At 42.0% G+C, this 27,989-nt stretch overlaps 1 protein-coding gene and 1 non-coding gene across 2 annotated transcripts in view; one reads left to right on the top strand and one right to left on the bottom strand.

Annotated features, from left to right (window-relative positions):
• The window catches only part of LOC123755383 (uncharacterized), a 246,532-nt gene that overhangs the window by 20,798 nt on the left and 197,745 nt on the right, over nucleotides 1-27,989 (bottom strand). The window lies entirely within an intron of this gene.
• TRNAT-CGU (transfer RNA threonine (anticodon CGU)) lies at nucleotides 12,978-13,050 on the top strand. Its single transcript has one exon. It is a non-coding gene; the product is annotated as a tRNA-Thr (tRNA).

The raw sequence follows: 27,989 nt of genomic DNA on the forward strand, positions 1-27,989 counted from the left end.
GTGTAGATTCTTTCTTGAATCTCACAACTTCACTTTACCTGTCCAAGAACCCGGTTGTCCTGGCCTCCCACCTTTAAGCCAGCGACAGAATATAACGCTCGCCCAGTAAATTAGTCGAATTTTACACACGAGAAGTTTTTATCAGGCAACACGTGTGGCCCGAGCTGTCAATAGCCAACACTTCCCCGCCTTACCTTCACCAATATAACAGCATAATAGCCAAAACGTTCCCACTTTTTCCCCCCTGCGCGACTCTACTTGTCGACTATAGTTCAAGTTATTTTATAGAATTAATAATGCTGCTTGACAGTCTATACTTTCATCCTAATCTTCCAATATTCTGGTTTCAGTGGTTTCCAGTTTTTGTTTTTTTCGAGTCTTCACCTGTACCACCTGGCAGAATCAATCCTTCGTGCACAGATGTGATTTGCTCTTCATCTCCCTTCCCTTCTATGGCCTGAAGCAATAACACGGGCGGGATTGGACCTCAGGGGCAGTGACACTAACATACGACAGGGCGAGCAGGCTATAGAGGCAGGACGAGCAGGCTATGGAGACAGGACGAGCAGGCTATAGAGGCAGGACGAGCAGGCTATGGAGACAGGACGAGCAGGCTATGGAGACAGGACGAGCAGGCTATAGAGACAGAACGAGCAGGCCACGGAGACAGGACAATCAGGCCAAGGAGACAGGACGAGCAGGCCATGAAAGACAGGACGAGCAGGCCATGAAAGACAGGACGAGCAGGCCATGAAAGACAGGACGAGCAGGCCACGGAGACAGGACGAGCAGGCCAAGGAGACAGAACGAGCAGGCCATGAAAGACAGGACGAGCAGGCCATGAAAGACAGGACGAGCAGGCCAAGGAGACAGGACGAGCAGGCCATGGAGACAGGACAAGCAGGCCAAGGAGACAGGACGAGCAGGCCATGGAGACAGGACAAGCAGGCCATGAAAGACAGGACGAGCAGGCCATGAAAGACAGGACGAGCAGGCCATGAAAGACAGGACGAGCAGGCCAAGGAGACAGGACGAGCAGGCCATGGAGACAGGACAAGCAGGCCAAGGAGACAGGACGAGCAGGCCATGGAGACAGGACGAGCAGGCCATGGAGACAGGACAAGCAGGCCATGAAAGACAGGACGAGCAGGCCATGGAGACAGGACAAGCAGACCAAGGAGACAGGACGAGCAGGCCATGGAGACAGGACGAGCAGGCCAAGGAGACAGGACGAGCAGGCCATGAAAGACAGGACAAGCAGGCCAAGGAGACAGGACGAGCAGGCCACGGAGGCCACGCAGACACTAAAAGAGACAATACAAAACAAATTATGACCGGAAAGCTTAATGATAGGAAGAGTAAGCAGACAGCTGCCGCAGCTAGTAGGTAATAGAGAGCAGACGCTGCAGACAGCGGAGCATGGCATATGATAAAACACGAGACAACTTTGCAACTGTACGCAGCACGTAACAATAATAGCATCAACGATCAAGTAATTTGATGATCAATGGCAGAGAACAGCGAGGTACGAAGCGGATCCCCCGAGATCCCCCCCCCCCCACGCCCAGCCCGCCCACTGGCTGCGTGTGGGTGTGCTCAGCTGGCTGGGACGGCTAGGAGAAAGGTTGTTAGGGCGGCTGGGACGGTGGAACGGCTGGGTGGACGTCCCCTACTGGAGGTAATAGAGCGTGGCCCCTGGACACAAGCATGCTCAAGTGCATGTTAGTGACGGAGATGAATGCTCAGAGCGTGGCCCTGACTGTGTGGCCCCTGAGTGTGGCCCTGAGCGTGGTCCTGAGCGTGGCCACGGGCATTTTGTGAGGCACTGAGGTGTAGAGGAGAGCAACTGTGGCCCCTCGCACGGGAAGCTCAGTGCAGAGAACAGGAATAAAGGTAAAAACGCGTTAATACATGATACACCTGTATGTATCAGGCTGTTGTAGGCGAGCGAAGAGACCCAGACCTCACCATACAGCACCAGATAACAACATTTCTACCCAGTTCTCTTCCCCCACGGCCTTACCCAATGTCTGATTGGCATCCATTCCCCCATTATTTCCCTATTTCTTCACCCATGTGTGATTACTTCACCCTTGCTCCACACAACTTCACCTCTTGCATATGTGAATTCAAGATAAATCTGCACCTTGTGCATTCAGTCCTAACTCGAAGATGTTCCAGAGAGGAACGAAACGTTGTAGAGAATAAACCCTTCAATAATCATCAGGTGAGGTGAAGAAATACATACATTGATGAGTTACAAGTTATGAATCGAACCAGGATCCAGTTATCAAAAGCTCATTATATCATCTTTACCCACTGAAGATTCATCGGCCAATTTACCTAAGACAAATAGAAAAATATATACCAATATTATGATAACAAACTTCCCCACTGAGCACTCTCTGCTTAGTTGCCTCTAAGAAGGGCACAGTAATGGCTCACATTCATCACTCCGTAAAAAAATGAAACTGTTTTGCTTAACCGGGAACCTGCAAACCTAAGCAACCCACCTAACCCATCGAGATGCACAGAAAACATCAGAATTATAAAGGGGTTTGATTTGTTTCTGCTACGTTGCATTTTTAACGGATTGGGTTGCAACCGACTGCAACTAGGTAGGCTGGAGTTGGACTTGACCAGGGGCAAGATTCACGAAGCAGTTACGCAAGTACTTACGAACGTGTACATCTTTCCTCCATCTTTGATGGCTTTGGTTACATTTATTAAACAGTTTACAAGCATGAAAACTTGCCAATCAACTGTTGTTATTGTTATAAACAGCCTCCTGGTGCTTCCGAACTCATTAGCTGTTTAATAATTGTAAACAAAGCCGCCAAAGATAGAGTAAAGATGTACAAGTTCGTAAGTGCTTGCGTAACTGCTTCGTGAATCTGGCCCCAGGGCCGCAAACCACAGGTTATTTACTTCAGAAATTTGATCTTAATTTAAAGATGATGGGAATGCAATTTACTTGTTTGCAAAGTATTGAAAGAATAGTTCAGGTTAAAAAAAAAAAAAAAGGGTTTGGGAATCACATGGTCATTAGTGAAGAAATGAACGAGGTTATTCATTGTGGACCACCAGTGTGGCGTTGGTTCCCCCCCCCTGCCTCCCTCTCCACCACCGCCTGCCTTCCTCTCCTCCACCCCTGCCTTCCTCTCCACCACCCCCTCCCTTCCTCTCCTCCACCCCTGCCTTCCTCTCCTCCTCCCCCTGCTATTCTGCTATCCTGTATGCTAGCCATTCTTGCCCTTGTTATCTTCTAATAGCCTTCATTGGCACCATGTATTCAAAGATTAAAGCACAATGGTCACTCGCTCCTGGTGAGCTTTCATAGTCAGTGTTTTCAGTGTCATTCAGTGTCAAGAGTGTTTTCACTCTTGACACTGTGTCTGTGTCTCTTCAGTGTCAGTGTTTTCAGTGTCATTCAGTGTCACGACTAGCTACACAGGTTGGTCACCACCTCTTCTTCATCTTGAGTCCTTCCTGTTGTATCAGGAAGTTCCTCTCTACTACTTCTACAAGCTTTGCTGTGTGTACTTACCTAATTGTACTTACCTAATTGTGCTATGGCTCTTTGGTCCCGCCTCTCAACTGTCAATCAACTGGTGTACAGATTCCTGAGCCTATTGGGCTCTATCATATCTACATTTGAAACTGTGTATGGAGTCAGCCTCCACCACAACGCTACTTAATGCATTCCATTTGTTAACTACCCTGACACTTAAATTTTTATTTCTTACATCACTATGGCTCATCTGAGTGTGTGTGTGTGTGTGTGTGTGTGTGTGTGTGTGTGTGTGTGTGTGTGTGTGTGTGTTTGGTAATGCATTCTTAAGAGTTGGAAAGCAAAAATCAAATGTCATACAGAAAAACGATTACAAGCGCAACCCACCATGTGTGTGTGTGTGTATCTATTGGTAAATAAAAATCAGAAATTACTCAACGACACCTTCAAGGAGCAGGGAGCGTCTGTCTCCCGCTTCTATCACCAAGTTCTGTGGTGATCCCTCCTATGGTGCCTGGGTCACCACACACACACAAACAGTCCCAAGTTGTGTAGTAACCCACGACTATTAATCATCGTGAACCGAAGAATACTTAAATAGTGACAATTTTAATGCTTTAAAATCATATATTTTTTTTGTCCACATTACATCTCCAGCTTTAAAACGAAATTCATTATCAACAGACAGGCAACACGACGTAATCTGGAGCGGGAAACTAATTACCCAAACCCATTAAAACAATTGTCATTAGCTACGTATACAGGATGACACGCGCTGAAGCCTCGTGCCAATGTATATCAACTACCAGGCAGTTACACCCTCGTTCCATTCATCATCGAACCGAACCTGTTAAAATACTGAGCAAATTGGAAGATATTAATTCAAGCTTATGATTACACCATACAGAATAGTGAACAATACATGGGGTTTTCAATCATATAAACCCCATAGAATTGACTACCCATTCAGACTGAGAATGTCAATACAGTTCGTAAGTTCAAAATTCAGCTGGAAAAAAATTCATAGGAACAATGAGAGGGAAGGGATTTATGACAAATCAGCGGCATTCTGTCCCCTGCTAGGGCATTAGAAATGGTGGCCAGCATCTCATTACAGGTAAAACTTTTATCGTTCTGCTCTCAAGACAATGCAGCTTCCGGTCTCTCAATCTTAAGAAGATCTCCTGACACTGAGGGAGAAATGATGTGTTGGTTTATGGGTTGTCAAGACAATTTATATCTAATATAAAACAAACCGAAGCAAAGATTAAAAAAATCGGAAATGAAGTCTCCAAAGCGTGTGTTAAACTTACAAAATAATATTCGTAAATAATAACAATAGTTTTGGCCGATTCTATTTTTGTAAAAAATGATTTAAAATAATTGTATTTGTTATGGTTTAATTGTTTTATTTTATTTTTATTATATTAATAAACCGCTGGTTTGGTTTTAGATCTTAACAAATTGTTACTCTCAGCTTATTTTCACAATCATATTTACCATTTTTAGAACCAAACCAAAATAATCCATGTTTGCCATTTGCCCACGTGTTTAAGGCACTATATGGATATTACATGCTAAATTCACGAATGCTGAAATTTGTAACTGGCAGTTTTTCAGGTTCCAAAATAGGTTAGGGGAATAGGTAAATTTAGAGTCGGTCAGAAACCGGAAACAAACAATTTAGTATTCATGTTTTTTGCTAATAACTGACGAAATTGTATTTTTTCCAAAACTATGAAATTCACGTTTGTCAGGAGTGACCAATATTTAGCACTGTTCAGAGTACACACACACAGCCATGTAGATATCGCAGCCCAGAGCAATGTAGACATAACAGAAAGTCATAACAGACATAGTTATATAAGAACGCGTTAAGTGGACAACAGTCACTTATAGCCACAGATAATCATGTATACACCACTGACAGTTAATTTTCATGTCTTGGGAGAAAAGTCACATGTGTGAGCTGGTAGGACAGAGGCAGGCTAAAGGTGAGACAGGGCAAGAGACAGCAGGTGTGTGTGTGTGCTGAGAGGTAGGAAATAGGGGAAAGAGCATGCAAGTGCTGGGGGGAGGATTTGAGACAGGTAGTGTATTTCATAACACTTGGAATTTGTTTGAAGTGAGATATGGGGAAGGTATTTAATAGGAGATGGGGAGGATGAGTCTAGGGGGGAAGGAATGTAGATGGTGTTTACAATGAAGAGAGTGTGTATTGAAGATTATTCAATGGTGGGGAGGATGGTGAGAATGAGTCTGACGGTAGACAGTGTGTGTGTGTGTGTGTGTGTGTGTGTGTGTGTGTGTGTGTGTGTGTGTGTGTGTGTATGTGTGTGTACGTGTGTGTGTGTGTTGGGGGAAAAGCCTGGGCACCGGATCGATCCAGTACCCCGTATGCATTTTACAATGTATGTATGTGTCTGTCTCTCAAAATTTAGATGTCAGAAACTCGGGGTTATTCTCCCCTAACTTTTATCAGTTTTGTTTTTCCCTTTTAGTAGTAATTTCAAGTCAGCGTTCAATCCCAGACCGCCCAAGTGGTTGAGTACCATTCCATCCCCCCTCCGTCCCATCCCAAATCCTTATCCTGACCCCTTCCCAAGTGCCATATAAGTCGCAATACCTTGGTGCTTTCCCCCCTAATAATTCCCCACCCAATAAACCCATTGGAGAGGCAGGAAGTGCGAATCAGCAGGATAAGGATGTATTATCCTTTAATTCTCTTTCACTTAGCTTTCAATCCAACAGTTCAACGAGAGAAAAAAAAAACATTAAATGGTTGTTGAATGAATGACACATAAACACACACCCGCGTCATGTGCTTGTGTGGAGTCAGACACAAGGGAAATCGAAGGAAAAGTGTTTGGATCATTTGCCGTAAATGTGAGAACTCTCCGACTGGTTAACGACCATTAATCTCCCGATGTAATCAGAGGAAATGTTTAACAGGTGTACAGAAACAATCACTGATAGGAGGAGCGCCTTCAAATGTCACCACGAAGGTATGTGATGCTCAGATGAGACTCTAATGATGCTCAGGTGAGAGAGGGTAAGGATGCTGGGGTGAGAGACGGTGAAGATGCTCAGAATGATGCTCCACTAATGCTCAGATACTCCACTTATGCTCTGATTGATGCTCCACTAACGCCTAGATTGATGCTTCACTAATACCCAGATGTTCCACTAATGCTAGATTAATGCTCCACTAATGCCTAGATCAATGCTTCACTAATGCTCAGATGTTCCACTAATGCTCAGATGTTCCACTAATGCTCAGATGTTCCACTAATGCTCAGATGTTCCACTAATGCTCAGATTGATGCTCCACTAACGCCTAGATTGATGTCTCACTAATGTTCAACATTAGTAAAGCATCAATCTAACATTACCAACAGCTCATACGTCGACAACTGTCAACCGAACAGTCACCACTACCAAATAAACAGTCACCACTACCAATGAACAGTCACCACTACCAATGAACAGTCACCACTACCAATAAACAGTCACCACTACCAATGAACAGTCACCACTACCAATAAACAGTCACCACTACCAATGAACAGTCACCACTACCAAATAAACAGTCACCACTACCAATAAACAGTCACCACTACCAATGAACAGTCACCACTACCAATGAACAGTCACCACTACCAATGAACAGTCACCACTACCAATGAACAGTCACCACTACCAATAAACAGTCACCACTACCAATAAACAGTCACCACTACCAATGAACAGTCACCACTACCAAATAAACAGTCACCACTACCAAATAAACAGTCACCACTACCAAATAAACAGTCACCACTACCAATAAACAGTCACCACTACCAATAAACAGTCACCACTACCAAATAAACAGTCACCACTACCAATGAACAGTCACCACTACCAAATAAACAGTCACCACTACCAAATAAACAGTCACCACTACCAAATAAACAGTCACCACTACCAAATAAACAGTCACCACTACCAATGAACAGTCACCACTACCAAATAAACAGTCACCACTACCAAATAAACAGTCACCACTACCAATAAACAGTCACCACTACCAATGAACAGTCACCACTACCAATGAACAGTCACCACTACTAATAAACAGTCACCACTACCAAATAAACAGTCACCACTACCAATAAACAGTCACCACTACCAATGAACAGTCACCACTACCAATGAACAGTCACCACTACCAATGAACAGTCACCACTACCAAATAAACAGTCACCACTACCAATAAACAGTCACCACTACCAATAAACAGTCACCACTACCAATGAACAGTCACCACTACAAAAAGTATAATCACAGGAAACCTAAAACACACACAAAATTTCCTTTTCTTCAGAGAAGGGACCTGAGCTTGAACGATGTGAGAGGCTTTTAGTGAGTCTGAAATAAAGGAGAAGACAAAGAACTAAGGCTGAAAACAAAGAGACGAGTACGAATAAGAAAAAAAGGGGTAATAGAAAATGGGAAGCCAAATAAAAAAGGAATGACAGCAGGTGATAAATGGGAATGAGTGTGGTGTAAGATCACAAAAGAGTGCAAGGAGGAAAAAAAAAAAAAAATGGAAAAATGGAAAAAAAAATAAGAATGAAAAACTTAAAAGAAGTTATGGAATTGATAGTAAAAAAACACCATACAAAGAAATAACATCAAATGTGTCCTCAGAAAACCTAAAAAAGAACAGGAAATCGAAAGAAACTCGCATCAGAGGGGAAACCCAAATAGAAAACAGTCATGGAAAAAGAAGTCAAGACGGAGCTAAGTGTAATAGTGAGAGGGATGGGTGGACAGGGTGGGTGAGCCCCCTGGATAAAGATGGGGGCAGGCAGAGGATAAAAGGATAATCACCAAGGGTTACAGGAGACATCAATAGTCTTCCCAATATTCGGTAGCGAGGTTCCTGGCGTGTTTATGAGGTCTGGTGCTCCAGGGAGCCCAACACAGCTCCCTTTCCCTACCTAACATTTTAACCCTTTCCTGCTCCTGCCCCTTGCGGTCCCTGGGGTCTCTATATGTGTATTCAGCAAGTTGTATTCACCTAGTTTGTGCTTGCGGGGGTTGAGCTTTGGCTCTTTCGGCCCGCCTCTCAACTGTCAATCAACAGATTCCTGAGCCTACTGGGCTCTATCATATCTACACTTGAAGCTGTGTATAGAGTCAGCCTCCACCACATTACTGCCTAATGCATTCCATTTGTCTGTGACACCGAAAAAACTTTCTAATGTCTTTGTGGCTCATTTGGGTACTATGTTTCTACCTGTGTCCTCTTGTTCGTGTTCCACCCGTGGTAAAGAGTTTGTCTTTGTTCATCCTGTCAATTCCCCTGATAATTTTGTAGGTGGTTATCATGTCTCCCATTACTCTTCTGTCTTGCAAGGTCGTGAGGTTTAGCTCCCATAGCCCTTTCCTCGTAGCTCATACCTCTCAGTTCTGGGACTAGTCTGGTGGCATACCTCAGACAACCGAGAATTCAGGTGGAGAACACTCTTCGGACAATGCAACCCACATTTCAAAACTCATTGGAGTCGTTCCTTTCGGCAATTGACCCAGTGCTCGTTAAAGGAGACCATCGGGGTCAACCCCAGTTCCACTCTATGACACTACATCTCTGTCAATATTACACCACACTGCCCCCAGCCGGCCTGTGGAAGCTGGAGGCAGTGTGGTATAACCTGATAGTTCTTGTCTTGGACGTGTTACTGGTGGAACGTTCCTCAGAGGAAGATGGGTGTTGATATTTGCATGAAGGTATTTGATGTGTAGTGCTTCGGCTGTTTCTTATTGTCGCCGTAACTGTGGATCGGTGTTACTGGACAAGGTAGCGCTGGTGTTGGTCTGATTGCCAATAGAAATTAAGTGATTTTGTATAGGGTTATATGTTGTTTATGGCTTGACGAGTGCCTTAGAAAGAGATGTTTTTGTCTTGCCTATATACTGAGATCATTGAATCTTACAGTCTGGGACTGTCAGCGTCGGTGTGAATGACCACCAAGTGGCCCTAAGGAAAATGTTTATGCTGGTGCTCTATAGGAATTAATGATCCTGACACTGATCAGAATTGATCTGACACTCCCCAGAACTGATCTGACACTCAATATGGCTTCACGTTCATAACATGATCCAATAAACCTGGCATATGACAGGTCTTAGTCTTGACGCCTCATCAAGATAGCGACACTCAAGGAAATAAAATCCTGACCTTGAAAACGTTTGTACAAATTTATTAAAAAACGTTTCTTTAATTTGAATTAATTTTTAAAATGTTACTGCAGTTTAAATATTAAAATACGGTTTACTTTTAATTTAAAAAATCCTACTTCAATTTTAATTTAGAAATGCAACTTTAAAAGTTACTTAAATGTTAACTTAACGTCAGTGCTGTTATTTGGGTTTCTAGCAACTTGAGCAATTATGTATTAAGAATGGAATGGAATTATCAGCGAAGAGCGCCAAGCCATTACGACTATATAGCACTTGGAAAGGGTTAGGTTAGGATAAGGATTTGGGAAGGGACGGGGGAAAGGAATGGTTGCCCAACCACTTGGACGGTCAGGGAGGAGGAGGAGTAGACTGTGATGTAGGTTGACATAATGTGTTAGTCGTAGTTGCATATAAATAGAAAAAAGATTGCATAAAAATATTAAATAAATCATTGTACATTATAATTATTATTTGTACAACAAAATTACATTATATATACATGATACATGTCATGTTCAAGTTTCTACCTTTTAGTAGTATGAGACAATATTAATAGAGCCTCCAATTAAGGTCAAATAAACAAGGCGATCTCCAAAGACGACACAATAAGGGATCAAATCCACTATAAACCGATTACTGCACAGTACTCAACATGCAACATATATGTGGAAATGTCAAAGCACACTAGGAGGAGGAGGAGCAGGAGTGGAGGACAAATGTCCTCGCTGACCAGTTAATACCACGTTATAATCCTGATATACAGTATAGCTAAAATGGATTATTATATTTCCCGAGTAAAAATTATTTTGGCCTTATTGGACGTTAGACAGAATTTCCCTATAGTGGAGTTTTATAGGTGGGGCGCGTTGTGGTGTATATATATGCCTCTGCATCAGTGGTATACATATATATTTAGGCCTTATATAGGCCTCCGCATCAGTAGTATATATATATATATATATATATATATATATATATATATATATATATATATATATATATATATATATATATATATATATATATATATATATATATATAGGCCTTATATAGGCCTCTGCATTAGTAGTAGCACGCCACCTTACATTATATAATGAATAATAATTTATTTATTTTACAAAACTGACTCTACCTCGAGTATATTTTCCTATAAAATTCAGGTAAAGTTAAATATATTAATAAATGAAAGTTTATTAAAAATAATTGCTTTCATCTACGTTTCATATTATACTTCATAACAACATGAGAAAATACGAATATAGGAAATATAACTAGGCCCATTGGCCCATACAAGGTAACTTGTATTTATACCCACCAAAACTCATTCATATATGTATTAAATGACTTGATGATGTTACAGAACGGACCAAAACGTTGTAAATTCTTCCTTTTTAGAAAAGGTTGGTTTTAGTTTCTGTTTTTATATACACTCTCCACTGTTATTTTGACTTGTTTCGACCAGTCAAATTCCAATATTTCCAGCGCTTCCAAGAGTGATTTGGTTTGTGTCTGAGTCTTGGCCAAGAAGGATGCCAATCCTCAATTGTCCGCCCTCGTTCACCCAGCAGTAATTGTGTACCTGGTTGTTCGCTGACTGGCGGGTCGTATTCCAGGGAAAACTTGTAAGGTAAAGCTTACCAAGAGTTATAGGTAGGGTGACGCTCCCGTATTCACTCACCTGTGAGAAGAATATAATTCCTTTACACTTTCACCAATCATATTGCCACCAGTTGTGTTTCGGTGTGTGTGTGTGTGTGTGTCATGCCCTGTTCCACAACACAGCCTCTATGCTCCTACTGGCATTGCTATGCTCCCTCTGGCATTGCTATGCTCCCTCTGGCATTACTATGCTTCAAAATACAAACTGAGTTAGCTACGGTGATGCCGTCGCACCCACACACATTCCCACAGAGGGAAACTTGCTACAATGCCTTAGTGCTTGAATGAGGGTGAGAGAAAGACCCGATATATATATATGTGTAAGTGTATTAAAAAAAAATTTGGATGTATATACCTGTACCTTCTTCAATGTACTGTATACAATGTTCTGACATTTATAGAGAACATTGTGTACAGCACCATGAGAAAGGATGCAGATTATATTCGAAAACTTGGTTTTTAATACACTTACACATATATTATGACATTCCTTCACCTACATTATATGTATTTTAGTAGATAAGAAACCCGCTATAAAGTTCTGATGTTATTCAGGCCTCTTAAACATCACGATGTTTGAGAACCAGTGTATTATGAGAACACTAGTAAACATATTGCCAACCTAATGTTATGTGAAAGATGTTAACATGTCTGACAACTGTCACTGTGCTATCATCCCGAAAATCAAATGATGTTTTCCCCTGTTTGTGATGTTTATGATTTATATAAATATAAATATCACAAGGCGTTGGCATTTCTGTGTACTAACAAGATGTTGGCAGCCTTGTATGATAACTTTTAGAGGTGTTGGTATCCCTGTGTTTTAAGGAGTTCACAACCTTGTTTAGTAGCTCAGAGAGATGTTGGCATCTTTATATGTTATCTAAAAGATGGCAGCCCTGTGTGTTATCTGTTAGATGGCAGATTGTGTTATGTGAGAGATGGCAGCCATATGTGTTATATTTTACAGGGCAGCCTTGTTTGTTATCAAAGATATTGCATCCCTATGAATTATCTAACAGATGACAGCCTATGTGTTATCGGGGTGATAGCAGCCTTGGTATTATGGGAACGATAGCAGCCCTGAGTGATATCTGTAATGGCAGCCCTAAATATTATCTGTGATAGCAGCCCTGTGTATTATCGAAGGGATTGCAGCCGTTAATATATCTAAGAAATGGCAGCCTTGTGTATTATCTGGGAGATGGCAGCCCTGAGTATCTTCAAAAAGATGGCAGCCCTATTATTCAAGAGATGGCAGCCCTGCATCAACCAAACAGTACTATTCACTAATCGTCAGAAATTTAAAAATATATAATTTAGAGAAACTAAAGAAATATTCTCGATGAAAATTGTTTCCCCCCAAAAATATTCATGCAAATGTTAGTGCAAAAATATATAGACAAAAATGATGATACTTCATGTATCATTTTGTAATGCGTTTATGAATATATAAAGCCTACTTACGCCAGAATAATTTAAGGTACTGGTTATTTTTTATTAATTTTTTTTTAAGTTTTTAAAGTGTCGTAAAGAAAGCACTCTAGATAGGTCTCCTGTGAAGGCAATTGTCTCCCCATGCCTCGTAGCCTAGTGGATAGCGCGCAGGACTCGTAATTCTGTGGCGCGGGTTCGATTCCCGCACGAGGCAGAAACAAATGGGCAAAGTTTCTTTCACCCTGAATGCCCCTGTTACCTAGCAGTAAATAGGTACCTGGGAGTTAGTCAGCTGTCACGGGCTGCTTCCTGGGGGTGGAGGCCTGGTCGAGGACCGGGCCGCGGGGACACTAAAAAGCCCCGAAAACATCTCAAGATAACCTCAAGAAGAAGATGCCAGTATGATGTCTCTACAATCATCGGATCCACGTATCAGTCTAATTTCTCAACAATCACCGTTCTCCACACTCAGTCTGATGTCTCTCACAATCACAGTTTTTACCTCCACTCCGTTGCAAATGGGACGTATTACTAGAAATATCGACCACCATAGGTGTGGTGTGCTATATTGCTTGGGGCTCGAACTATTCTGGTTAGGGAAACAGATATATTTCTTACAGAGTGCCAGATCCCTCTCGCTGCTCTCTTCTACGTCGCCTCTCCTATCCTCTACGTCGCCTGTCCTATCCTCTACGTTGCCTCTCCTATCCTCTACGTCGCCTCTCCTATCCTCTACGTCGCCTGTCCTATCCTCTACGTCGCCTGTCCTATCCTTTACGTTGCCTGTCCTATCATCTTCGTCGCCTGTCCTATCCTCTACGTCGCCTGTCCTATCCTCTACGTCGCCTGTTCTATCCTTTACGTAGCCTGTCCTATCCTCTACGTCGACTGTCCTATCCTCTACGTCGCCTGTCCTATCCTCTACAGCGCCTGTCCTATCCTCTACAGCGCCTGTCCTACGTGTATGTAGATTGGTGGTGATAATGAGATTACGAACGAAGATAAAACTTCAAAATAAACCACGAAGATAATATAGTTTCTTCATTACAGTATAGTCAATAAAAGTATAGTGTTGGAGGCAGCCTCTTACCCTCTTACAACCTCTTACTGTGTTTACTAAGTGTTCCTATGGCACCGCTACTCTTCACTGGCTCTATGCTGTATTTAATGCCATATTGTTTGATGCAGTATTTTGTTATTCTACTGTGCAGATTTGAAACCTGGGACCAGATTCACGAAACACTTACGCAAGTACTTACGAACCTGTTCATCTTTCCTCTATCGTTGACGGCTTTGATTACATTTATTAAACAGTTGACAAGCATAAAAACTTCCCAACCAACTGTTGTTGTTGTTATAAACAGCCTTCTGGTGCTTCGGAGCTCATTAACTGTTTAATAATTGTAAACAAAGCCACCAAATATTGAGAACTGATGTACAGGTTCGTAAGTGCTTGCGTAATTGCTTCGTGAATCTGTCCCCCTGGTCCTCCAGTTTCTTCCATGTACATATTACTTAATACGTCTTTCGTCTCCTTTCTTGGAAGAACATTTTGAGAGTTTTTACGTGGTCCCAATAATTTGTGTGGTTTATTGTGTCTATGCGCGCCTAATATGTTCTTTGTATTCACTCTATTTCAGTAATCTCTCCAAGCTCTGAATTGGGAGTGAGTATCGAGCAGTACTCAAGGCTGGACAGCACAAGTGATCTGAATAGTATGAGCATTCTGATGGGATCCTTCGACTTGAATGTTCTGTGTCTTTAGAATGGAGGAGGAATTATTTTCCTCATCCATCCTATCATTTTCCTGGCTAATGCTATGTTTTCCTGGTTATGCTCCCTACAAGTTAGGTCGTCAGACAGGATTATTTCCAGATACGTTACATATTGGTTTCCTATCATTAGTTCTGAGTGTATTTTGTAACCTGTATTTTCTTTAAGGTCTGATTTTGTACCACACCTAAGTACCTTTATTTTATCAAAAACAAACACCAATTTTTTCCGTTGCCCAATCAAAAACTAGATTAATATCAGCTTGTGGGTTTCACTGTTTTCTACAGAAGTCATTTTCATGCTGATTTGTGTGTCATCTCTAAACGATGACATTTTTTTGTATTTGTTGTATTTGTGTCTATATCTGATATGCGAATAAGGAAAAGCACTGGTGCAAGGACTGTACCCTGTGGTACAGAGCTTTCCACCGTGTTTCAACTTAAGGGGGCGTCAGTCCAAAAATATGCAATAAATGAAAACTCGTTCGATTTCAATCAAACTTTTTTGACAAGTTGTATATAAAAAGGGTTTCATCTGGTTCAAGTCTCAGCATCGTAGCATAAATAGGAAGGGAGAAAAAAATATATTGTTAATATTGTTTGATTAACTTATTCTTTGCGTTCTGTTCGAGAGGAAATTAAATATCCACCCCTCTACTATACCCGCTATTCCTATTGATCACATCTTATAGGTTATCATTCCATGGCCACACGCATCAAATCCCTTTGCAAATTCTGTGAACATGATATTTATATTATGTTTTTCCCTTATAATGCTTCAGCGATTTTGTCGCAGCGATTGAACAATTGCGAAAGGCATAATAACTCGGTCAACGTAAGCATTATTGATAACGGCAACCGCCTGCGTTTATTTATTCAGCTGGTGAAAATTATTGAGGGTAAACGAAGGTTATTAGATGCACGTTCCGACATCCTTGGCAACTCACCAGAGCGTGAGACCCCGGCAAAAAAATAAAAATAGGACCTGGAGACGATGGATGCGACACATAAAGACCACCAGGTATGTGGAGCATGCTGCGCAGAGGCAGAAGTGCTGCTCTGAGCTGAGGCGAGTCTGCTGAGGACCAGTCTGTGGCAGTGTCTGCTGTGATGAGCCACGATGAACGCGGTGATTATCTGCTCCTCGTTAAACGTTGATCTCATGAAACATGTGGAGCTGGTCACTGTAGAGCTGGTCACTGTGCAGCTGGTCACTGTGCAGCTGGTCACTGTGACGGTGTCACTGTTGGAGGTGCGTGACGGGACCGTCCCACCAATGCCCCCCTTTCCCATTCTCTGCCAACCACTACCCCTTCCACCTCCCTCCCTCCCTCCCCCCAAACCCTGGCAGGCAGATATTGCAAGTCTCATTCCGATGCCAAATTCAGCTGCTTGAACGTGAGTATATTTAAGGACGATGTCAATAAAGTCTTGATGAGCGGCTTCAGGCTCTGCGGGATGCGAAGCCTGGCGGAACAGTGAGCATCCATCTGTGAACCCCGAATGAACTCCTGTGATTTTAGCTGCAGATAATAATTTACTCAAAATTGGGGGACCCAGGGTTCGATTCCCGGACGGAACAGAAAGGGGGATGGAGGGGGGGGTGAGGAGATGTTTCTTTCCATCTAATGCCACTGTTCACATCAAGGAGTAAATATGTACCCAAGGGTTTTAGGCAATTGTTTTAGGGTTGCTTCCTGGGGAGGGTCAGTAGTTCAGTTATATATATATATATATATATATATATATATATATATATATATATATATATATATATATATATATATATATAGAGGCTGGGACAGATATATATATTTAGAGCTTTTCTATTAATGTAAATTTGCTCATATTTACTTTTTATAAAATTCAGTAACAAAATTGTATTTTTTTGTTTAATCATGATATTGAAGATGTTTTAAGATAATTTTTGGTTTTATTATTTAAGCCTCGTACATACATAAATATGTATGTACGAGCCTTATGTATGTACATACATAAATATGTATGTAACCATTACTGGTTTTTTATTATTATTATTTGTAAATGTTTTAATTATTATTACTATTATTGTCTTGGTAACTAGTTAAGAGTTTGCTAACTAGAACTTTAGCAGTGTGGGGATTTTATATTTTTATTGAATACTATTCTGACTTATAAGCTAAACATTTACAAGATCTATGAATTGTTAAAGTTACAGTATAATTTGATGACCAATTTCTTGACAAAATGAGTTTCATATTATATGCGTATTTCAGGTGGTACGAGCACCACAATTATCTTCATAAATTTCCTCTTCTAATATGATAATTGATGGGTTGTATTTTCTTGTCAAGCCTCATGACAGGACGATACATTTTGGGCCTCCGTGAGAGACCCATCAGCTGGGTTTCATCTGCGGCAGCAATAACGTGCCAACATCGCCCTTAAGAGCTTCACTGATGTGATTTACATCTTTCTTGTCTCCTGAAAAAGAAGTCAGAGATACCAGCTCTTGGTATTAACTTCAGGATGTCATTGAAGTGTTCCAAGAGAGTGGTACGATCTGTTAGGAGTAATGCTGCAAGAGGAAGTGCACATCTCTTTTTTACCAAACATTTAGAGGCTTATAGAGTCTTATCGCGAGGCCTTGTTAGCATTCACTTAAAGAACAATTTGATTTAGCTAAATTTTAGTGAGTTACAGAAGATAAGTTGGACTTAGTAATGGTACGTAGTTCAGGAAGATAACGATTCCTATTCCTGTTATTAACCATTTTGATTTTATCATTAATCCTTCTATTATTACCTTTGTTATTATTTTTTGCTATTAGAATTATTAAACTATATTGGATTATAACTATTTGATCTATTTTCCCTATTATTGCCTCTACTCTATATAAATATTATTGCGATAATTATCATTTGTTAACTATAGGAAAAATTTCTAAACACTAGGAATATTTATTATAGTTTTCCCTATTTTTTTTCACACCCTAAATGTTTCCAAACAGATCTTGACATTAGCGAAACGAATACTTTCTCCAAAATCGGTAGAAATATACAAATAGCGACAGCTAATGTTCACTGAAACTCTCCAGAAACTTGCCAAGGATTTAGAGTTTACGTAATTGCACCTAATGGCCTGCAGCTCGTTAATCTGGTGAAAATCTGGTCTTATTTAAAGTCATTTTTAAAGATTTTTAGTTCATATTTTTATTATTGAGGTTACGTGGCCTTACCTTAAGGTTACGTGGTCTTACCTTGGAAGTACGTGGCCTTACCTTAGGGTTACGTGTTTTGCCTTGAGGTTACGTACCTTACCTTGAGGTTAAACGCGCTTTTACCTTGGGGGTTACGTGCTTTGCCTTGAGGTTAAACGCGCTTTTACCTTGAGGTTAAACGCGCTTTTACCTTGAGGTTAAACGCGCTTTTACCTTGGGGGTTACGTGCTTTGCCTTGAGGTTAAACGCGCTTTTACCTTGAGGTTAAACGCGCTTTTACCTTGAGGTTAAACGCGCTTTTACCTTGAGAATGCGTGCCTTACCCTAAGGTTACTTGCACTGCCTTGAGATTTCGTGACTAACCTTAAAGATTACCTGAGTTACGTTGAAGTGATTGAAAGAATGAGCGTCTTCACGTCCCAGTTGGTCGGCTGGTCAAACAGACTGTTAGATGCCGCAGTTCGCGGTCTGACCCACGAGATTGAATGATTAATGATATATTGTGGTTAATTCTCTTATTTCCAGTCTGAAGAAGAAGAAGTGGGAAAACACAGTCCATTCCCCATTTATTCTAGAAAATTGGAACGGAAAGGATCTAATCAATGAAAGAGTATTAGGCCTAATTTACGCTATCTTAGACTAATATAATACATATATATATATATATATATATATATATATATATATATATATATATATATATATATATATATATATATATGTTTCATTGAATATGACCGCATATTCTGTATTTATTATTTTCTGGTTTAGGGCTTCTATCCCTCTAACTATTTTCTTAGCATCAGGGCTTAATTGAAATAGGAGTTCTCCAAAACTCATTTTCGTACTTTTAAGGTGAAGAAAAGAAGTGATTTACTATAGAGTGTATTACACTTATTTGTATAATTTGCACGACGTTTCGAACCTCCATGGTTCATTCTCAAGTGAACAGATCTTACAATACTAGTTGATTTTATACCCGCATTAGGTCAGGTGATAATACAATGAAGGTGAAAACATGGGGGGATACATAAGGGATAAACATAGGGGCTGCAGAAGGCTTATTGGCCCATACGAGGCATCTCCTATCTAAACACAAAGATTAATCCAGTGTAATTGGCCTGTTATGTTGGACATTGTCTTCTGTGTTGGCATCGATATGTTCTTGTCTTGTCCTTACAAGACAAGAACAATATATATATATATATATATATATATATTGTGACGATAATCTCCTTCAAGAGATTGAGCCTGCTCTTCCCTCCAAAATTACGTCTTCACAACTATATAAAAGACTATGGAAGAAATGTCCAACAACGACAACAAACACCAGCAAGGCTTGCCAGGGTGAGCAGAAACGTATGCAACCAGCCACCTGTTCGAACTCCAACCACCAAACTACCCGTTGATCGCTACGGCTCCGCTGATTGGTCGCCGGTCTGGCTGCACCTGCACTCGCCCCAATACTACCTGATGTCTGGGGTCGCCCCAACATCAGTCCTCAGAATGTTCCGTGCTTTCGTAGCCAGCACTCCTCCCAGCTAGACGTTAGCGTGTACTGAGAGAGGTGGTGGCTTTAAGCCAATATTCCAGCACCTCCCACTTACCTTTGTGTTGCACTTCTTGTTATTTTGCCTTAACGTAACTTTTCATTTTGTCATTTAAGTATTCTTATTATTTTGATTCATTGATTTTATTATAAGAATTTGTTTGTGCATTATTTTCATGTTTTGATTTATTTAACGTAATTAAAATTTCATTGTTAAAGTTTACTTGTGTTTTGTGTGTCTTCTCCTTACCTTACCACAGACGAAGTTCCAGTTTTTCTATTTTTTTTTATAACTATGTGACGAGGCCATACCCCTAGCCTTAAACAGCCGAACACCAACGCGTTACCGTCACAAGTTATATGGGGGCCTGTCCTAGGAGCTTCACTCAGATACTGGTGCCAAGTGGTAATTTATGGTAAGCGTATTTAACTTTGTTAACGTAGCTTTACTATTTTTCATTCAATTTCATTTTTTATAAGGTGCGGTGTATTGTGCATTACGAGAGTAACATATAGTGAAGGTGAGACAACTTTGGATTACGTGGTGACTGTAGGCCGCAGTCATACTCTTAATTGGTCATCTCTCCCTCCATGTTATTACTCGTATTTACCATCTATGTCCCTTGAATATTTCTCATTCTGACAGATCATCATATTGGTACCCTGGTACTGTGGTCTGCCCCGGGTCAAGAGTACCCAATCTTCTGCAATCTGACTGTAGGAGGACAAAGAGGGCCATAGTTCCTCTAGCTCGAACTTTAGTTGCTGAATTGGGACCTCAGCAGCAGTTCTCGTCACCAGTTGACACCTCGCACCCCTACACGTCAGTCAGAGATGATGATACATACAACGGTAGGGAATTAGCTTATTTTTTCAGAGCACAAAAGTTCGCTAATTCTGTAAGTATCATATTAAATTCAGTGGGAAAAACTTGCTTTATGTCCTATAGAGACTTGGCAAGGTATGCCTACATCCTTGGACTACCAATTTTACTTTTGAAGCATTTAACTGTTTCATTTGTTTTCGAAACTTTGTTTCATTTGTTAGTAGGATTTTCTTGCCCTTATTCTCTTACATGAGTACCGGGTACAAGATTTCCTGCGCCCTTGATTTAATTTAATCATTTAATATCTTTCACTTAACGTTAATTGTTAAAGATCACACAGGATAGGTGCCAGTTGCCACGTTGTCCTGTTTCTGACATTTCATTATTGAACATTCGTGTACCTTTATTTGCTAATTTCACCATGTTTCGTCTCCAAACTTTCCGTGCAAATCCAGCAGGTGAAATAGGGACTTTGAGTCGTGCCAAGAGGACTGAACTACAAACTCTTGCACATGAGTATCAACTAGAAGTTCCCTACCAAGCCAACAAAAATGACCTACACAACCTGTTGCTGGATTACTATTTAGAGCAAGGTAAGATAGACTCTGAAACTCATGAAACTTACTATATTGCAGAGAAAACTGACTTGGCTACGATGAAACTTAAACTAGAGCTGGCCAAGATTGAACGTGAGCAGCAAAGAGAAGCAGCTGCCATACGAAGGGAAGAGCACGAACGCGAAGCTGCTTTGAGGAGAGACGAACAAGAACGTGAAGCTGCCTTGAGGAGAGACGAACAAGAACGCGAAGCTGCCTTGAGGAGAGAAGAACACGAACGCGAGGTCGCATTACTCCGTGAACGTGAAAGAGTACAGCTTGAAACCAAACAACGCGAGTTGGAAATACAACGCGAACATGACAAGCAACAAGCGACTCTGGCTCTAGAGTGTCGTCAACGCGAAATCTCCTTGGAAACTTCACACTTCACCCAACGCCAGCAAGCTACTGCCAATCTTCCCGTCAGTTTTAATATATCACATGCAAGTAAGTTAATGCCATCCTTTGTAGAAGCAGAAGTTGATGTTTTTTTCACCACCTTTGAAACCCTTGCTAATCAACTCAGTTGGCCTGTCAACCAATGGGCCACACTTCTCAGAGTCCATCTTACAGGTAGAGCTGCAGTCACACTCAGTACTTTGGCGTCTGAGAATGACTACTACACTCTGAAACAAGCAGTGTTAGACGCCTACCTACTTTCCACCGAAAGTTATAGAAGGAAATTCCGTGACCACCTGAAGGCAAGTACCACTACCTTCCTCGAGTTTGCTAACACGAAACGGAGGTATTTCATGAAATGGCTGGAAGCAGCACATGTCTCTACTTTTACAGAACTCGTGAACCTGATGCTTGTTGAAGAATTCTTGAGACGTGTGCCGCCTCCTGTCCGCCTCTACTTAGCAGATAAAGAAGAAACCGACTACCTGAAGTGTGCTAAGTCGGCTGACACTTACAGCCTCATCCACCGGCTGACACCTGAACCATCCTCCAGTAAGAAGTCGTGGTACAGTTACGAGAAGGTGAGCCCCGATCAAGCTGGTTCACAACTGTACTGCAAGTATTGTAGACTCTATGGACATACCATAGACAAGTGTGGTAAGTCTCAATACAAGGGAACCACTGACCCACAACGACCCAAACCAACTCCTCCTAAGTCCGGTAAGCCTGTGATGAATGTTGGTGTTGATGTTAATGATCTTTCTCTTTTCAGTAACCACCTGTATACTGGAACTGTCTCTGCCAACGGTTCAAATCCGGAGGGACGTTTCAAATTGAAGATCTTGAGGGACACAGCGGCTCTACAATCGATCATCTTGAAGTCGGCTGTGCCCAACATAGTCTACACCGGGGAAACAGTCTTCATCACTGACCTCACTGCTACCACTCCATACCCTCTCGCCAGAGTCCACCTGGATTGTCCCTACGTGAACGGGGAAGTCCAAGTCGCCGTCAGGGAAAAGCCTTTTCCCATGCCTGGAGTGCAACTTCTCCTAGGCAACGACTTGGCAGAAGACCTGCAACCGACCAACCTGATCGTCATGGACAAACCCCAGGTGTGTAACTCTGTGCCAAGTAACCCTATTCTTGAGTATGTTCCAGCAGAGGTTCAAGAGAGTGATGAAGTTTCTCCTCCGGTTCTCGTGACCACCCGTGCACAAGCCGCACGTCCACAGCCAGCTGACTCTACTGCTACCGCTGTCCCTCAAGACCCTCAGAAACTACCCCCGCATCTGACCAAGTTGGAGTTCCGTAAGTTGCAGAGGGAAGATCTTACTTTAACACCATTGTTTTTCCAGGCTGAGACTCAACCCGACAGTATTCCTGGGTTCTTCCTAGAGAACGACTTGCTCTACCGCAGATATAGACCCAGTAAACTGAAGGAGGAGGACGATTGGGCCAACACCGAACAACTTGTGATTCCCACCAGCCTGCGGCCCACTATTCTACACCTGGCCCATGGAGCATTCTCCCACTACGGCTTCAACAAGACTTACCATGGGATTCGTCAAGACTACTACTGGCCAGGTATGGTAAACAACGTCAAACAGTACGTAAAACAGTGTCATACATGTCAGATGGCAGGCAAACCGAACGTCTCCATTCCCAGAGCACCACTGATTCCCATACAGGTGCCTGCGGAACCTTTCCACAGACTCATAATAGACTGTGTTGGTCCTTTACCTCGGACCAGTTCAGGTAACGCCTACATCCTAACCATCCTGTGTCCTACCACCAGATTTCCCATAGCAGTTCCAGTGAAGAACATCACGGCTGCTACGGTTATCAAACATCTATTGAAGATCTTCACTCAATACGGATTTCCCAGGGAGATTCAAAGTGACTGTGGCACCAACTTCACCAGTGATCTCTTCAAAAGGACACTGGAGGAGTTCAACATCAAACAGGTATTGTCCAGCCCCTATCATCCTGCTTCACAGGGTTCTCTTGAACGTAGTCATCAGACCATCAAAGCACTCTTGAAAAAGTTTTGTAGTGAAACCTCAAAGGATTGGGATAAGCAGATTGACCTAATAATGTGTATTTTCAGAAGTCTCCCCAATGAGTCCCTAGGAGTATCTCCTTATGAGATGCTCTACGGCCGTAAGTGCCGTACTCCCCTTAAGGCTTTCAAAGACTCTCTCAGAGATGCCACCTTCAGTGAGCATCAGAATGTGCCCCAGTTTCTTCAAAACCTTCAGCACATTCTAGAGAGAGTCCACCGCTTTGCCCATGATAATCTATTGAAAGCCCAGGTGAGAATGAAGACTCATTACGACCAGACCAGCAAAGTAAGAAAATTCAAGCCGGGAGACTTCGTCCTTGCTTATTTCCCTATCCCAGGTTCACCTTTACAAAACAGATTTTCAGGACCCTACTGCGTCAAAGAGTGCAGGAATAATAATAATTATGTGATAGAGACTCCAGATAGGCGGCGGAAGACCCAGCTGTGCCACGTCAACCTCCTGAAGCAATATAATGGTACTCCTCCCACTGTCTTGATTAATTGTTCTACCTTCACAGAACCCTACATCCACAGTGAGACCATCCCGGCTTCTTCTCCCGAAAGCACTGACAAGGAGTCGGCGCTTTCTAATTCCAAAATCCTTAATGATCTTCCCAAATGCTTTCAGGATAATACTCGTGCTCCTATGCCCTCTTCTAATTCCACTCTCACCTCGTCAGATAAGCCCTACATCCTCCATGTCGACGCCAATGGTACCGACGATGGTGGTGTCGTGATGCAGCAACGAGGCGAGAAGAATACACCTGTCAGCGACTACTGCTACAAGGAACGACGGAACAATTGGCAAGGAGCTACTCTTCCTCATCCTGAAGCTTCAGCACTTCACTCCACACCTGAAAAGTGCTCGGTCCACCATCAATACGGACCACACCACCCTACACCTCCTGCAGCACGCCCACTTCTCATCTCAACGTCTTCTACTATGGGCTTGCTACCTGCAGAAATTCAACCTGGAGACACGCTATACCAAGAGTCTGACAACATCTTAGCCCATGATCTCTCCAGAGTTTATGAAGTAGAAGCAACTCCATCCATTACTCCACCACATAACGACGTACTTCTTCCAGAACCGCAGGCTTCGGGGGAGAGTTGTGACGATAATCTCCTTCAAGAGATTGAGCCTGCTCTTCCCTCCAAAATTACGTCTTCACAACTATATAAAAGACTATGGAAGAAATGTCCAACAACGACAACAAACACCAGCAAGGCTTGCCAGGGTGAGCAGAAACGTATGCAACCAGCCACCTGTTCGAACTCCAACCACCAAACTACCCGTTGATCGCTACGGCTCCGCTGATTGGTCGCCGGTCTGGCTGCACCTGCACTCGCCCCAATACTACCTGATGTCTGGGGTCGCCCCAACATCAGTCCTCAGAATGTTCCGTGCTTTCGTAGCCAGCACTCCTCCCAGCTAGACGTTAGCGTGTACTGAGAGAGGTGGTGGCTTTAAGCCAATATTCCAGCACCTCCCACTTACCTTTGTGTTGCACTTCTTGTTATTTTGCCTTAACGTAACTTTTCATTTTGTCATTTAAGTATTCTTATTATTTTGATTCATTGATTTTATTATAAGAATTTGTTTGTGCATTATTTTCATGTTTTGATTTATTTAACGTAATTAAAATTTCATTGTTAAAGTTTACTTGTGTTTTGTGTGTCTTCTCCTTACCTTACCACAGACGAAGTTCCAGTTTTTCTATTTTTTTTTATAACTATGTGACGAGGCCATACCCCTAGCCTTAAACAGCCGAACACCAACGCGTTACCGTCACAATATATATAGAACAATATATATATATATATATATATATATATATATATATATATATATATATATATATATATATATATATATATAATATAATATATAATATGACTTGCTGAATGGCAAGCGATTCAGGCTTGTTCGCATATATATATATATATATATATATATATATATATATATATATATATATATATATATATATATATATATATCACCGGGGAACTTATTTATATGTTTTTAGCTGGAACTTAATACTTCATCTCCTGAATTTATATCATTGTATTCATAAACTGTTTATCGGTCATTCCGTATTTCATAATCGTGGCAGAATGGTACAGCGAGAATCTCGCTTCTTGCAGGTCCGCGTTCGATCCTCGAAGGTTCAAGTGGTTGGGCCCCATTTCTTTGCCCTGTCCTTTTGCATCCCATAATTCGTTCTATGAGAAGGGAAGGGAACTATCAGGGGAGAAAGCGCCAAGCCATTACGACTATATAGTACTTGGAAGGGGTCAGGATATGGATTTGGGATGGGACAAGGGGAAGGAATAGTGCCCAACCACTTCGATGGTCGGGGATTGAACGCCGACCTGCATGTGAGAGTGTAAATAATTTTGAGAAAGTTTAGTCCTAGTTCAAATTCTCACACCAAAAAAAATCCTTTATATTTCGCATCACACCAATTTGCATCCATAATGTCTCATTACTCCGTTCCCGACTGGGCTGGAGTGGAGAGGCTTGAGCTCAGAGGCCAACAACTTATATAGTAATATAAATAATGAAATAGCAAGCGTCATGTTTAATAATCTTTGGCGACTTTGACTTCATTTACTAAACAGTTTAAGAGCATCGAAGATACCCAATCAAATATTATTAATGCTATAAAAAGCCTCCTGGTGCTTAGGAGTTCATGAAATGTTTAATATACGTAAATCAAGCCGCTAGAGATTGATCTGTGACAAGCGTCATCCACGATAGAAAGATTGATCCCCGAGGATAAAGAGGAAGCACCAGGCTCGACTACTGCACCAAGACGTGCCCTCATAGGCAGCATCGTCACTTGATCTGCAACTCTGCTAAAAATTTTTATCCTAGCCAGAAACGTGGGCAGACAAGACCCTCACTCATTCACATTCACAGACCACCAAGGAAGGAGACAAAGGCGCCGGTGGCTGTGTAGATAGCACGCTGGACATGTGATCCTGTGGCCCGGGTTCGATTCCCGGCGCCGGCGAGAAACGATGGGCAGTTTCTTTCACCCCTGATGCCCCTGTTACCTAGCAGTAAATAGGTACCTGGGAGTTAGACAGCTGTCACGGGCTGCTTCCTGGGTGTGTGCGTGTGTGTGGGGAAAAAAATAGTAACAGTTGATTAACAGTTGAGAGGCGGGCCGAAAGAGTAGAGCTCAACCCCCTCAAGCATAACTAGGTGAATATAAACCCCTTGCCGTCTCACCGGCCAGCAGACAGAGCACAGCATCCTCTCCCGAGGCAGCAGACAGACGGAGGCAGCATCCTCTCCCGAAGCAGCAGACAGACGGAGGCAGCATCCTCTCCCGAGGCAGCAGACAGACGGAGGCAGCATCCTCTCCCGTGGCAGCAGACAGACGGAGGCAGCATCCTTACCCCCGAGGCAGCAGACAGACGGAGGCAGCATCCTCTCCCGAGGCAGCAGACAGACGGAGGCAGCATCCTCTCCCGAGGCAGCAGACAGACGGAGGCAGCATCCTTTCCCGAGGCAGCAGACAGACGGAGGCAGCATCCTCTCCCGAGGCAGCAGACAGACGGAGGCAGCATCCTCTTCCGTGGCAGCATCCTCCCCCATAGCAGCATCATGCACCCTCCTAGCACTGTAGGGGAGCAACTCACTCTCGCTAAGAGGATATACAGTCCGTAAAAAAGCAGAGGATCCGCGACCAGCACCAACTCTACCGTCACCGTGTCTTTTGTATCGGCTCGTGGCTCGTCTCATCTCAAGATCCTGGCTTTTTTTATGACTCAATTTTCCAGTCGGAATGAAAGGACCTCTTTTTTTCTGAGCTCAAGTCACTGTTGAACTTTGTTTCGCGGAGTCACTTCTCTCTTTCTTGATGATGGGAGATCGCTAACCTTCATTTTTCTCGAGAATACTACTTGATGTTTTGTATATAATCCCAGGTAGTGAATATACCTTCATCCTGAGGTATATTCACTCTTTGATGTACTAAATATGCTCTTTAATGAGTTATATATAATTTTATATCAAGCATGTAACACTTAGGATAAGGTACTTACTCAGTGATATATATATATATATATATATATATATATATATATATATATATATATATATATATATATATTGGTGTATACTGGCAGCAGGTTTTCTTTCAAACATGTTTCATTGAATATGACCGCATATTCTGTATTTATTATTTTCTGGTTTAGGGCTTCTATCCCTCTTTTTTCTTAGCATCATTTTCTATTATATTTTTCTTATTTCTTATTTTTTATAACTATTTTCTTAGCATCAGGGCTTAATTGAAATAGGAGTTCTCCAAAACTCATTTTCGTACTTTTAAGGTGAAGAAAAGAAGTGATTTACTATAGAGTGTATTACACTTATTTGTATAATTTGCACGACGTTTCGAACCTCCATGGTTCATTCTCAAGTGAACAGATCTTACAATACTAGTTGATTTTATACCCGCATTAGGTCAGGTGATAATACAATGAAGGTGAAAACATGGGGGGATACATAAGGGATAAACATAGGGGCTGCAGAAGGCTTATTGGCCCATACGAGGCATCTCCTATCTAAACACAAAGATTAATCCAGTGTAATTGGCCTGTTATGTTGGACATTGTCTTCTGTGTTGGCATCGATATGTTCTTGTCTTGTCCTTACTAGACCCGGCACTCGGATAGTAATCTTGGGCATAGCATTTTACCAAATCACCTCATTTACTATCCGAGTGCCGGCG

Source organism: Procambarus clarkii, chromosome 20 (assembly GCF_040958095.1).
Source record: "Procambarus clarkii isolate CNS0578487 chromosome 20, FALCON_Pclarkii_2.0, whole genome shotgun sequence".
Taxonomy (NCBI): Eukaryota; Metazoa; Arthropoda; class Malacostraca; order Decapoda; family Cambaridae; genus Procambarus; species Procambarus clarkii.